Below are 13,721 nucleotides of genomic sequence, written 5' to 3' on the forward strand. Positions count from 1 at the left end.
AAAAAGTGAAATAGAGAGTGTGAATATTAGTTCTCCAAATTCGGGAAACTATTATTCACTCTTTATAAATAAAGTATAGAGAGTAATATAGAGAGGGGTTGGAGAGAGCATTCTCTATTTTACTTTCCAAATATAGAGAATGGAGAGTAAAATAGAGGTGGATTAAAGATGACCTAATTTAGTAAATCATATTAGTGTGTGTGTGTGTGTATATATATATATATATATATATATATATATATATATATATATATATATATATATATATATATATATATATATAAAACATGGAATAAAGTGTTATGAAACCCAACACCGAAAGAAGGTGCTTTACTGGCCTAAGTAGAACAAAAACATGAACATAGGTTTTTAGGTGGATCAACTATCTAATGTTCCTATGGAGGAAACAGTGCTAAGGAACTCGAGATATGTCTTGAACCCTCTACATGCCCATTAGCATTGGAGTCCTCATCTCATGAGGACATTGGTCAATCTCCCTTCCATTGGGGAGTCAACAGCTCTCATTACAAAGTTCACTTGGTGCTAAGCTAAAGTCCCTTTTTGAAATGTCAATAAGAATTTCTTAATTATCATATATTAGTATAGTCCATAGGATACTAACCCTTTGTATATCATGTTCATTAGATCATTATATATTGCATAAAAATTTCCTTTCATAAAAACCCTTCATTAGTGAAATTAACATATCATAGTCATATAATAGTAAGGCATACAAGTGCTTCATATTAAACCTTGTATCATTATCCCTTAACATGATCTCACAATTTACATAGCCAAGAAATTTATCCACATTGATCACATCAACATCATCTTAATTTAATCACATATAATACTTCAAGTGAATACCGTTAACGAGTATAAGCCATCATCATTGAATTAAAGAATTCAGGATCATAAAGTCTTGCCACATACCCTTCATAAGCCTCCTTCAAGATATTAAAATCAATCAAACCATATTCATCAATCAATTTACTAAACAACATCTCACAGTAGTAATATGTCCAAGTACTAAGTCAATTCTATCATCACTAATCAAATCAACCTCAATTCATAACCTAGGGTTGGGGGAAAAGCGTTCAATCATTGATTCCTCAACATATAGATCCAATACCAATCATTCATGACCTTAAGCAGTTCATTAATGAACCATATATGACCTTAGGCAGTCCATGAATGAATTACATTAGCTAGAATAAGTCTAACAATCAATACATTCATTAGATCCCATCAATTCATAAGCAAGATCCAAGATTTGGATTAACTGGGGAATGTACATGAACCAAATGAAATTACCATTAATAAACATCAATTAATAAACAATATAAACTTAATTATCAATACTTAATCACAATTATTCTTAATAAACCATCTATTCCACGTTTATATGAAAACCCATTTGTAGATAAAAATCCCTAGAGTTGGGTGATTTAAAAATCAACTTTGAATGGAACTGATGGGGAAAGGAATCCCAAGAGTGAATAATACATACCTTGATGAAGTCTTAATACATGAAATTGAGAAGAAAATTTTAGAACTTGGCCTTCTTCTCCAAGCTTCCAATGCTCTTCAATGGTGGTTGAGGACTTAGATAATTTAGAGTGATTTGGGGAATTGATTTGGGCGGGTAATGATAACTTAAAACTTAACCTAAACAAATATATATTCACAACCTAAATTACCCAAACGACCTTTCACTTAATTGGGTATTTTTGTGAAGTCAAATTGACTTAAAAACGTCGCGAACGAATCATGGAAGTTGTTGGGCTTTGCAGGGGGGGGGGGGTGGGGTTCCGAATTTTTTTTTCTGAAACCCGATTTGAGGCATAGATCCTCATGAAGTACCCATGTCGCGAGGAAATTTTTTTCCTGCCAAGTGAAGAGGGCTGCGCACCATGGCCTTCAAATCTTGGCTGTCGCAGGCTGCTTTGGCAGCTTGCTTGTCAATGTTTGGGTCCTCCACAAGGACCCTTCAGGTAGTCCTTTGGGAGTTATAACTGGACGTTTGGACCCAATAAACATTATTTTACCTATTTAAAATCTTTTTATAAGTTTTAGAATTCGTATGACCCTCCCAAACCTTAACAAACATAGGGACGAATACTCGTTCAATTCCACTAGTTTACAGACATCAAGGTCTTTCTTTGACGTTTTGAATTTAATACTTCTAAATCAAATTTATTATGTTATAATAGGTATGGAAACATCATTTTAATCAATATTTAATATTTTAGTGTCTAGTATAAGTCATGGAACTTTCAGAGTGTTACATTATCCCAACTTTGGAACATTCGTCCCTGAACGACACCTAACTCTTTTTATAGGGTGAGACAAGACTCAATACTAGAAGCCCAACAAACAACAAGAAGAACATAATCGTAATGAGTCACATCTAATGGGAATACTTAGCAACTCTACTCAAAACATAAATATGAAATTAACATAGCAACTCAAATCACAAGTTAAATAAGAGCTCAACATTTCATAACACATTATGAGTAACTACCTTATCAATATCAACATGAGCTCGAAATGACACCAATGATTTACCATTCTATTCTTCTCAAGACAACATAAAAACAACAAAATCTCAAGAAGACAAAAGCATATATTTAACATTAGTGCAAGTTAACAGAAAAAGCCTTTTTCATGAAAACTCATTTTGACATAAACCTTTACCATAAAAATGCACATACTTATTACATAATTCAAATTGATATTAATTTAATATTTTCATTATAAGTAGGAACTACTAACCTTAATTTGGAAAAAGATGAGGATAGCGGAACATTATGTCAGCCTCGACCTCCCATGTTGCACCCTAAACTATATGTCTTCTCCACAGAACCTTTACGGAGGCCACCGCTTTGTTCCTCAACGTCTTAACATGATGATCAAGTATTTCCACCGGAACCTCTTTATAAGAAAGGTCCTCATTCCCCCCTAACCCTTAAATAGGGAGAATTGAAACCGGATCACCTTAAAACTTCTTGAGCATGGAGACATGAAATACCAAATGAACTGAAGCTAGTTCACTAGGTAATTTCAACTCACAAGCAACATTTTGAACTCGTTACAATCTTATAGGGACCCACACACTAGGGTCTTATATTCCCTTTTTTACCAAACCTCATCACCCCTTTCTTAGGTAAATTTTCAAGTATACCTTATCACTCAGTTCAAATTCAAGGTCTCTTCTCCTATTGTCAGCCTAAGACATTCCTGACTATATGTTGTTATCAATCTATCCCTTTTTTCATATGAACTTTCTCCAAGGATTCATAGACTATTTAAGGACCAAGGAGTGGAGACTCACAAAGCTCAAATCACCAATCCGGAGACCTACCTCTCCTACCATACAGTGCTTCAAAATGAGCCATGGCAATACTTGATTGGTAGAGATTCTTATAAAAGAACTCAATAAACAGCAAGTGATTGTCCCAATTCCATTTGAAATCTATTACATAAGCTCTTAACATATCTTCTAGGGTTCGAATGGTACGCTCTGCTTGACCGTCCGTTTGAGGATGAAAAGCGGTGCTTAGATTGATTGGTGTAACCAACCCTTTTTGAAAGGACCTTAAAAAACGAGAAGTGAATTGTGCACCTCTATACGATATAATGAACAAAGGGATTCCACGAAGGCTCACAACCATTTTATAGTAGATTATTGCATAATCCCATGCCTAATAAGTAGACTTGATAGGGATAAAGTGAGTGGTTTATTTCAACCAATCCACAATAACATATATTGAGTCATTTTGTCTACGTGTTCGTGGAAAATCCACTAGAATGTCGATATTAATATCTTCCCACTTCAAAGAGGGAACTTGCATTTCTTGATTTAGACCACCCGACTTTAACTTGTTTGCGATTGGGACACCTAGCCATAAATTCCTCTACGTACCTTTTCAAGCCTTCCCACCAATGGACCTTTTGAAGATCGCGTAACATTTTGGTGGCACTCAGATTAATAGAATATTGGTAAACATGAGTTTCTTCCAAAATTTGTGTCCTCAAATCATCAAAATACGACACACACAACCTACCTTGGTACCTAAGTACACCATCCCTCCTTGGTAGAGTGATTCATACATCTTACCAAGAACCGATTCCTTCAACTCTATCAATAGTGGATCAAGTTGTTGCTAAAAGTTCACCTCAACCACTAAAGACGATTCGGAGTTATGATGGACCATAGAGACACTATTAGGAGAATCTTCTAACCGAACACCCAATCGAGCCAATCTATGAACATCCTTCACTAGGTCTTTCTTGGCTTCTTTCACATGAGATACCCTACGCATAGTCATACGAGTTAGAGCATCCGCAATGAGGACTCTTGTGGTTGGTAAATACATCCTCATGCACCCCATAGAGATAATGTCTTTATAATATCAAGGCAAACACCACTGCCGCTAATTCAAGTTCATGAGTTGGGTAGTTCTTCTCATTCATCTTGAGTTCCCTAGAGGAGTAAGATATCATTTTACCATGTTGCATGAGGACACAACCTAAACATACTCGGGAAGCGTCACAATATACCACAAAGCCCTTGGTAACCTCCGATAAGGTCAACATCAGAGTGGGGGTAAGCCTATCTTTAAACTCATAAAAGCTTCTTTCATAAGCCTATGAGTACATAGACTTAACCTTCTTTTGAGTTAATGATGTAAAAGAAGATGGAATAGACGAAAACCCATCAACAAACCTTCCATAGTAGACCCAAGAAACTTCTAATATAAGTTGGAGCAAAAGGTATAGGCCAATTCTTAACTTTCTTGGATCAACCTCTATACCTTCACTAGATATGATATGACCAAGAAATGCAGCTGAACTCAACAAAAATTAACATATGTTATGCTAAGCAAAGAGTTGGTGTTTCTGCAGGACTCACAATACCACCCTCAATGGCCCATATGCTCATCCTCACTCTTCGAATATACAAAGATGTCATCAACAAAAACAATTACAAAGGCATCAAGGTAATTTCAGAAAACTCTATTCATTAGGTCCATCAAAACCACCGAGGTATTCGTTAACCCAAATGACGTAACTAGGAACTTATAGTGACAATACCTAGTTTGGAAAGCCGTTTTGGGGATATCTTTACCTCTCACCCTTAGTTGGTGATATTCGGACCTTAAGTAATTTTCAAAAAGTAGCTTTCCTTTTGGAGTTGATAAAATAAGACATCAATCCTAGGGAGAGAGCACATGTTCTTTATAGTGACCTTATTGAGTTGACGGTAATCAATGCACATCCTAGGGGACCCATCCTTATTCTTCCCAAACAACACCGGAGCACCCCATGGAGAAAAACTAGGTCGAATAAAACCTTTGTCTATTAGGTCTTTTAGTTGAGACTTCAACTCTTTCAATTCGGCCGGAGCCATACGATAAGGAGGAATTGAAATGGGGTTCTTATCCAGTAATAAGTCAATACATAAATCAATTTCCAATTTGGGAGGAATTCCGGGAAAGTCATCGGGAAGACATCTGGAAATTCCTTCACTAACGGGATCGAATCTAGGGAAGGAATTTCAGAGTTTAGGTCTTTGACCATTAAAATATGGTATTAACACACTTTTGAGATCATTTTACAAGACTTAAAACAAGAAATGATATGGCCTCTAGGTATTTAATTTCCCCTTTCTATTCTAACATGAGTTCATTTGGAAAATTGAACTTAACCACCCTTGTTCTACAATATATGGAAGAAAAAAAAGACGCAACCAATCAATTCCAAAGATTGCATGAAAATAAACCATATCAAGTTCTACCAAGTCAACATAAGAAAATTTTTTGGGAAACATTATAGAATAATTCCTATAGCCTCTTTTGGCAACACCAGAGTCACCCTCTAAGGTAGTAACGAAAATGGTTAAACTAAGATATTGAGAAATATATACAACTTCATGGATACTAAGGGAGTCACAAATGATAATGCATTACCAGTATAAAGTAAAAGAACATAAATTAATAGTAAATACTTGTAACATATCGGTGACAACATTGGGAGATTCTTCTTGGTCACTGAATGGAGAGCATAGAAACGCTTCCTCTTTGGAACATCGAAGTTAGAACAACTTGCTTGAGATTGAGAACTCCCCTTCTTTTAACCCCTTACATTTGTTCAATACCTCGCCTTGTGGCCATTCTTACCACAACCAAAGCAATTAGCTGTTCCCATCAAGCATTCACCCAAATGCTTCTTTCAACACTTTGTACAAGTAGGTTATTCACTTGGTAAGTTTTCACCATTTCCATTTTGGGACTTAGGGTTAACACCCTATTATCACGAGCCTTAGGAAGCTTAGAAGCAACATGGTTGGAGAACCTCTTCTTGAACATAGGCTTGTATTGAATATCCAACCTACCCTTAGAAGAACCACCTTCATAAGACTTGGCCTTTCTAGCATCCTTAATCTTCCAGTTAGTCATGAAACATTACTGAATGGCACTCTTCAACCAAATCATTGGACACTCCCGTCACAAAGAGACTCATATCACCCCTTGGGTTAGACACCATGGAAGGGGCATACAATAGACAATTTAGTGAACTTCTAAGTGTAGTCTAGCACACTCATACCTCCTTGACAAAGGTTGATGAATTCATCAACTTTAGCTTTTATTTTATCCCTTGGGAAAATCCTATCAAGAAAATACCTTATAAACATCTCATAACTAATGGGACCTGCTCTCATAGGCCTATTATCCCTCTATTCAGTATACCATGTTTTATCCACATTCTTGAGATGATAAGAGGCTAGCAAGACCTTGTTATTTGAACTCAACCCCACATCATAAAAGATATTGTAGATATCATCAAGGAATTATTGGGGTTCTTCATCATTTTTTGACCAAAAGAACATTGGAGAGTTCATCCTAGTGAAGTCCTTATGCGAAAAGCCATGGTATTAGCATTTTTGTTCACACGAGGTCCAACTTCCTCTAAAGCCTTCATGGCTTAATCTTGAGTAGAAGCAAATTGTGCTTGAGTGGTCATAACATGAGTCGAAGTCACAAAAGCCGGCCTTATATCTCTATCCGTCATACCCGGAAGAATGACCGGAGCTTGTCCACCCAAAGGAGCTTCTCTTTAGGAGGAGCTTTATTTCCTGGTGGAGGACCTTGGTTATCTCGGGGAGGAGCTCTCGCATTAACAATTTCTTCTTCGACTCTTTTTCGGCTTCCATTCTAGTTGTCATAGCCTATAACCACAATAAAAGTATTAGAATAAAAAGGACACATAGAGTAATCACTTTTGAAGAACAACTTTCAACAATACCAAAAAGGTGAGAATTCCTAAACATCACGTAGCCTCTTGTTCATACGTTTGGCGCACTTCACACACATTGACGAGAATCTTTGTAGATGTGGTTTTGTGAGACATAAATCCTTAAAATTACTTCAACCGAATACTCTGATACAAAGTTTGTCACAGTCGAAGATCACCCCTCAGACGTAACTGACATCTTTGTCCTCGAAGAGGACGTAGACTAATCCCCCTTAATATTCGTCATTACATGTCATAGGTAAAAAAGGTGGAAAATTTAAAAATTTTACATAGTGAGGTATACATAGACCTCTCACGTATATATATGAAGTTTACATAAACTCCTCGCTTGTTGAATCATAGATAGACTTCTTGTTTAGACAACATAAATGATACATAACATATAGTCTAGTAGCATTGTCTCACATAAAACCATCTAAAAGGTGTAAAAATTTGTACATAGCCATTAAAAATACAATACTCCAGTATAGGCTTAGATAAATTGTCTCAAATAACAAAGGAAGGAACAAATGTCATTAGACATAGAAAATCCTACTAGCACAGATAGATGTCACCATCCTCGAACATTGACGATGCACCAATCAACTTAGGAACGATATCCAAGTCTTGGTGCAATTGGTCTCTTAGATTCTACATCCCGAACCTACATATTTGTATAATCATAAAGAATATGGTTTAGTACAACTAGTTGTACAAAGTATGGATATATGCAAGTAATCCATTTGAAGACATGCACAAAAGGGACCATTTCACTAGAAACGAGATAAGTCATTTTTAAAGTCATTATGCACACACAAGAGCATATACAAGTCCATAAGCATTACATCACTTAAGAGAAGTTCATATCCAACACACGAAAAACATTACCATAAAGCCGTATCAACCCGAATAGCATCATTGTAAGGTTATATCAACATCAATAGATTCAACATAAAGTCGTAACCTATACTAGAGTAATAAAATCAATATACAAAACCCTTACCAACAATCCCATTCCAAGACTACAAGTGCAATGCTTATGTGAAGCCCTATAACGCCACATAATCAAGTAAACAAGAAAAAAGATCATAAGTAATGTCTTTCTTCATAAATATACCATCATGTGTAGTCATCATCACATATAGAAATTAAGACCAATATCACATTCATCAGTGTAACCAACATCATATAGGAGAAACATCATGTAGAGTTAACATATATATTGATATCATGATATCGTAAGTACCTAACAACATAAGAACAACCCCTTAGGACTTTCATCAAGGCCAACTTTTGCAATGTAATGATAGTGTCCCATACCCCTATCTACACTAAGTAGAACCCATTGAGTCACCCTAGTTAGAGTTCATCTTCATTACTTCATTCATTTAACTTACTTTTGGGAACAATCACCTTAACTTACAATAGACCGCTTGAGCTAAACAGGGAATTCGGTATCATGAAACCCTACACTAAAAAAAGGTGCTCTACCTGCTAAAGTAGAACTAATGCTTGAACATAGATTTCTATGGGGATCCACTAGAGAGTCATCACATGGAGGAAACATATTTAAGGAACTAGGATATATGTCTTGAACCCTCTACATGCCCATTAGCATTGGAGTCCTTGGCTCATGAAAATGTTGGTGAATCTCTATTCCATCGGGGAGTTAAACCCTCTCATTGTCAAGTTCACTCGCTGCTGAGTTAAAGTCACTTTTTGAAATGTCTATAAGCCTTTCTTAATGATAATAGCTTAGTATATACCATAGAATACTAACCCCTTGATTATCATAATCATTATCTCGTTAGGTATTGCATGAGAATTTTATTTTCATAACAATCCTCTATTTTTGAGATTAACATATCATAATCATATCATAGTAAGGCACACAAGTGATTCATATTAAACCTTGTATAATCATACCGTTAGTATGATCTCTCATTTTAAATAGTCAAGACATTTCATCACAATGATTACATCAGCATCATGCTAATCTAATAACATATAATACCTCAATTGAACACCATTAACAAGTATAAGCTATTGTAATTCAAGTAAAGAAGTCAAGATCACAATGTCTTATCTCATAGCATTCATAAGTTTCCTGAAATATCTTACCATAAATCCAACGATATTCATCCATCAATTTACTAAACAACATCACATAATAGTAATATGTACAAGAAACAAGTCAATTACATCATCACTAATCAAATAAACCTCAATTCATAACCTAGGGTTAGGGGAAAAGGTTCGATCATGAATTACTCTAGAAATAGATCCAATCATAATAGTACATGAACATACCCGGTCCCTGAATGAATTACAGTAGTTAAAAGAAGTCTATAATAATTACACTTCTCAATTCCCATCAATTCATGAGAAAGATCCAAGATTAGGGGGAATCAGGGAAAGGACATGAACCAAACAAAATTAAAATTAATTAGCATAAATTACTCAAAAATCATCACTTAATTATTTGTAGGTAATCACAATTCGTCATAATCACTCGACAATTTCAAGTTTTTAAGAAAACCCATTTGTAGAGAAAAACCCTTGGAATTGGGTGATTTAGAAATCAACTTTGAATGGAACTCTTGGGGAAAGGAATCACAAGAGTGAAGAATCCATGTTATGATAAATACTTATTCCAAAAAATTTTAGAAGAAAAGTTGAAAACCTGATCTTCTTCTCTAAGCTCCCAATACTCTTCAATGATTGTTGAGTAGAGAGAGAATTTAGAAAAAAGTGTGAGTTATTTGTGAAATTAATTTGGGTGGCTACTAATGACTTTAAACTGACACTGAATGAATATATAGTCACCGCCAAATTACCCAAAATACCCCGCACTCAATTGGGTCTTTGGTGAAGTCAAATTGACTTAAAAACAACGCCAATGAGTCTCTGAATTGGCTGCATGTCGTGGGTGTAATTCCAAAACTTTTTTCATAAATACGGTTTGAGTCAGAGATCCTATTTAATGCCCCATTTTTCAAGGCAATTTTCTCCTTCTAAGTGATTAGGGCGCAATACACCATGGCCTTCAAAACTAGGCTGCCGCAGGCTGCTTTGGCAGCATGTTTGCCAATGTTTGGGTCCTCAGCAAGGACCCTTCGAGTAGTCCTTCGGGATTCGTAACTGTAGGTTTGTACCCTATAAGCATTATTTTACCTATTTACAGTCTTTTTGACAAGTTTTATACTTCGTACGACCCTCCCAAACTTTCACCAAACATAGGTACGTTTACTATTTCTATTCCATTTGTTTTCGGATGTCAAGGTCTTTCTTTGACGTTTGGCTGTAATACTTCTTAATAAACTTTATTATATTATTATAGGTATGTAAACATAATTTTAATGTTTATTTAATTTTTTAGGCTCTATTCTAAGTCATAAAACTTTCAGAGTGTTACAACATGCACTGACACCTCTTACTTTGTGTCACAAACCTTCTTTAGTTGAATTAGGATGATTACATGGAGTGAATCCGGAATCATGGGACTTCCAAGAAGAGCAATAATTTGAGTTTTATGGAATCATGTAGGATCATATATTAACACTAGTATCATTCTACTTGGGTGTTGATGCATTGGAATGGTACCGATGGCTATTTTTCAATAGACAACCAGTTAATTGGGCGATATTCTAGTTCAAATTTCAAGTGAATTTTTTTGTATGAGTGTTTGTATGTATTGTAAAAACTTGAGATCTTTCAGTCAGCATATGAGCTATCTTCTATGGGTAGTGTTTGCACACAAGTTGGTTCTTTTGTTTGAATGCCATTTTTATAAGAGTTGTATAAGATTATGAAAGCGTAAGTATTGTTGTTAAATTATGTGGTATTCATAAATGTACAAGTATAGAAGAGAAAGGATTTTGATGAACATAGCCAGCCTAAAGAGAAGAGGAACTAACTATGTATATAACTCAACTGTACTAAAGTACTAAGACTTTACAACCATATCCTAATTATGCTCCTTAACATTGGCTCAATTTTCTTGAGACCAATATTTATAACAAGGTGGAAAAAGGACTTTGTAGGAAGTATTTTAGTTAATGCATTTGTTAGTTGAGCTCCTGTTTGAATGTTATGAACTAAAATTTTTTTCACTTTCCACTTGGTCACGGACAAAATGAAAGTTTATTGTGATATGTATTGTTCGCCTATGAAATACTGGATTATAGAACATGTTAGGGACACCAATGTTATTTGGAAAACCCTTAGGAAAAAGGACCTACAGTTCACGCACAATGTTGGTTCACTAATTTAATTCTTCAACAACACTCACTACACCATTTTCGGCCTACAGCAACACCACGTAAGTGTAGCCTAAACTAGAAAAAAGTGTGGCCTTTGATAAAAGGATACACTTTTGGACATTCAGCACACTTTTCAGGGGATTCCCAAAAGAAGCGTAACCTTTGACATTAGGCAACACTTTTTAAATGTTTCCATCTTTGGCTACACTTATAAAGCGTAGCCAAATAGGTATAAGGGCACGCTTTGAAGACGTGCATTAGCAACACCTATTTTTTGTTACACTACTCTTAAAAGTGTTGCCTTTTCAGATTTATTGGTCACACATAAAAAATGTTGCCTTTTATTGGTCATCTATTGCAACACTTTCAAAGTGTAACTTATTATCTACCTAGAGCAACACTTACAAAGTTTAACTTCAACATTTATAAGCCTACATGTAGCACAAATATATATAATATATTTACATACACACAAGTGACCTAAAGCACAAAATGAACTAAATAATCATTAAATTGAAGCTACATATTTCAAATGAACTTCGAGAAATATTTCATGTACAACCAAAAGATAGTATAAGTTGTGTACATACCCATACTTATACATCAATATTCTAAATGTGTACACAATAAATCAAATATGTATTTAAAATTTTACAATAGTTCAAAAACTCTTCATCATCCACTTCAAATTTGATCACCTCCATTTCCCTACACAAATAAGATATTGGCAGTTATATAGAAGAGGTAAGAAGTTTAAATTGCAACAATATAGAGAGGCAAGAAATCCAGCAGTTACAGAAAATTAGATTGCATCATTTGATTTTCAAAGTGGATGCCTACTTGTCTTTTGATGTTCAAAGTAGATGATCTTCCCTTAGGTGTCTAGAATTCCAAACGTTAACTGCTTGAATATCAATTCCTCTAGTAAACAAATCTGTTCCATCAAGAAAGAACACAAAATTAAGAAATTTAACTAATCAATTTGAAATTTCAGCTGTAACGGAAAGCATGACAGACCGTATGGGACTACGGAGTCCACGACGGCCCGTCATGACCACGACGGATGACCATGACGGCCCGTCATGACCACGACGGCCCTTCATGACCACGACGGCCCGTCATGACCACGACGGCCTGTCACCACGGCCCGTCATGACCACGACGACCTCTCATGACTATGACGGCCCATCGCGAGGTCCACGACGGCTCGTTGTGACCACGACGTCCCATCGCGAGATCCGTCGACCCAGCCGCGTTTTGACAGATTTCCTATAAATAAATTTTTGAAGCATTTTCTTTCAATTTTCAAAAGGAAATATGATGGAATAACAGTTTCCCCAGAAATATTTGAAGAAAATCGTCTTCTTCAGCTCTCCAATCTTGAACAACGAAGCTGTGAGGAAAATCGTCTTCTTCAGTTCATGTTCAGAGAAACCGTAGTGCTCTTCAATTCTTCAGTAATAACAATCCCAAACTAATCAATTACTTCTAAACACAAAACAAAAATTTAATTAAATGACTATTTTTAGTACTAGATGATTAGAAGAGAGTGAAAAGGAATTTAAGCTGTATGAAATTGGTACTTACGCTTGATGAAGTTTGTTTTATGCTTCAGTTCTTCAATCTTCAGCTTGTCGATCGATCCCTAGTTCATCAGCATTAGCTTAACTCAACTCATCTATTCTGATTTTGGAGAAGAGAATATTAACTCATCTCTTTACATTTTCAGATCTTCTCTTCAGTCTTCAACGTCCTCTCTTCGATCTCCATCTTCTACTCTTCGATTTATAGTTTTGGAGAAGAAAAATTGTGTGCTTTTTGATATAGGAAAGAACCTGCGTTGTGTTCTACTCTTCAGCTTTGGCCAAAAATAATGGGAAAGGGATTTGAAAATATTGGAGGGAATCAAATATTTTAGTGAAATATTTGAAAATGTTGGAGGGAAACAATAGGCAACACTTCTATAGTGTTGTTTTAACAATTATAAAAATAGGACCCTTTAAAAGTGTGGCCATATATATACATAATTGTTGCCATTTTTTCATACTATGACAACACTTATAAAGTCTAGTCTATATCATTAAATGGTACACTTTATAAGTGTTGCCAATATTATCGTTGCGAAAAGTTAAAAAATTAGGCTATATTTAAAAAGTGTTCCAA

Source organism: Solanum lycopersicum, chromosome 5, assembly GCF_036512215.1.
Source record: "Solanum lycopersicum chromosome 5, SLM_r2.1".
Classification (NCBI taxonomy): Eukaryota; Viridiplantae; Streptophyta; class Magnoliopsida; order Solanales; family Solanaceae; genus Solanum; species Solanum lycopersicum.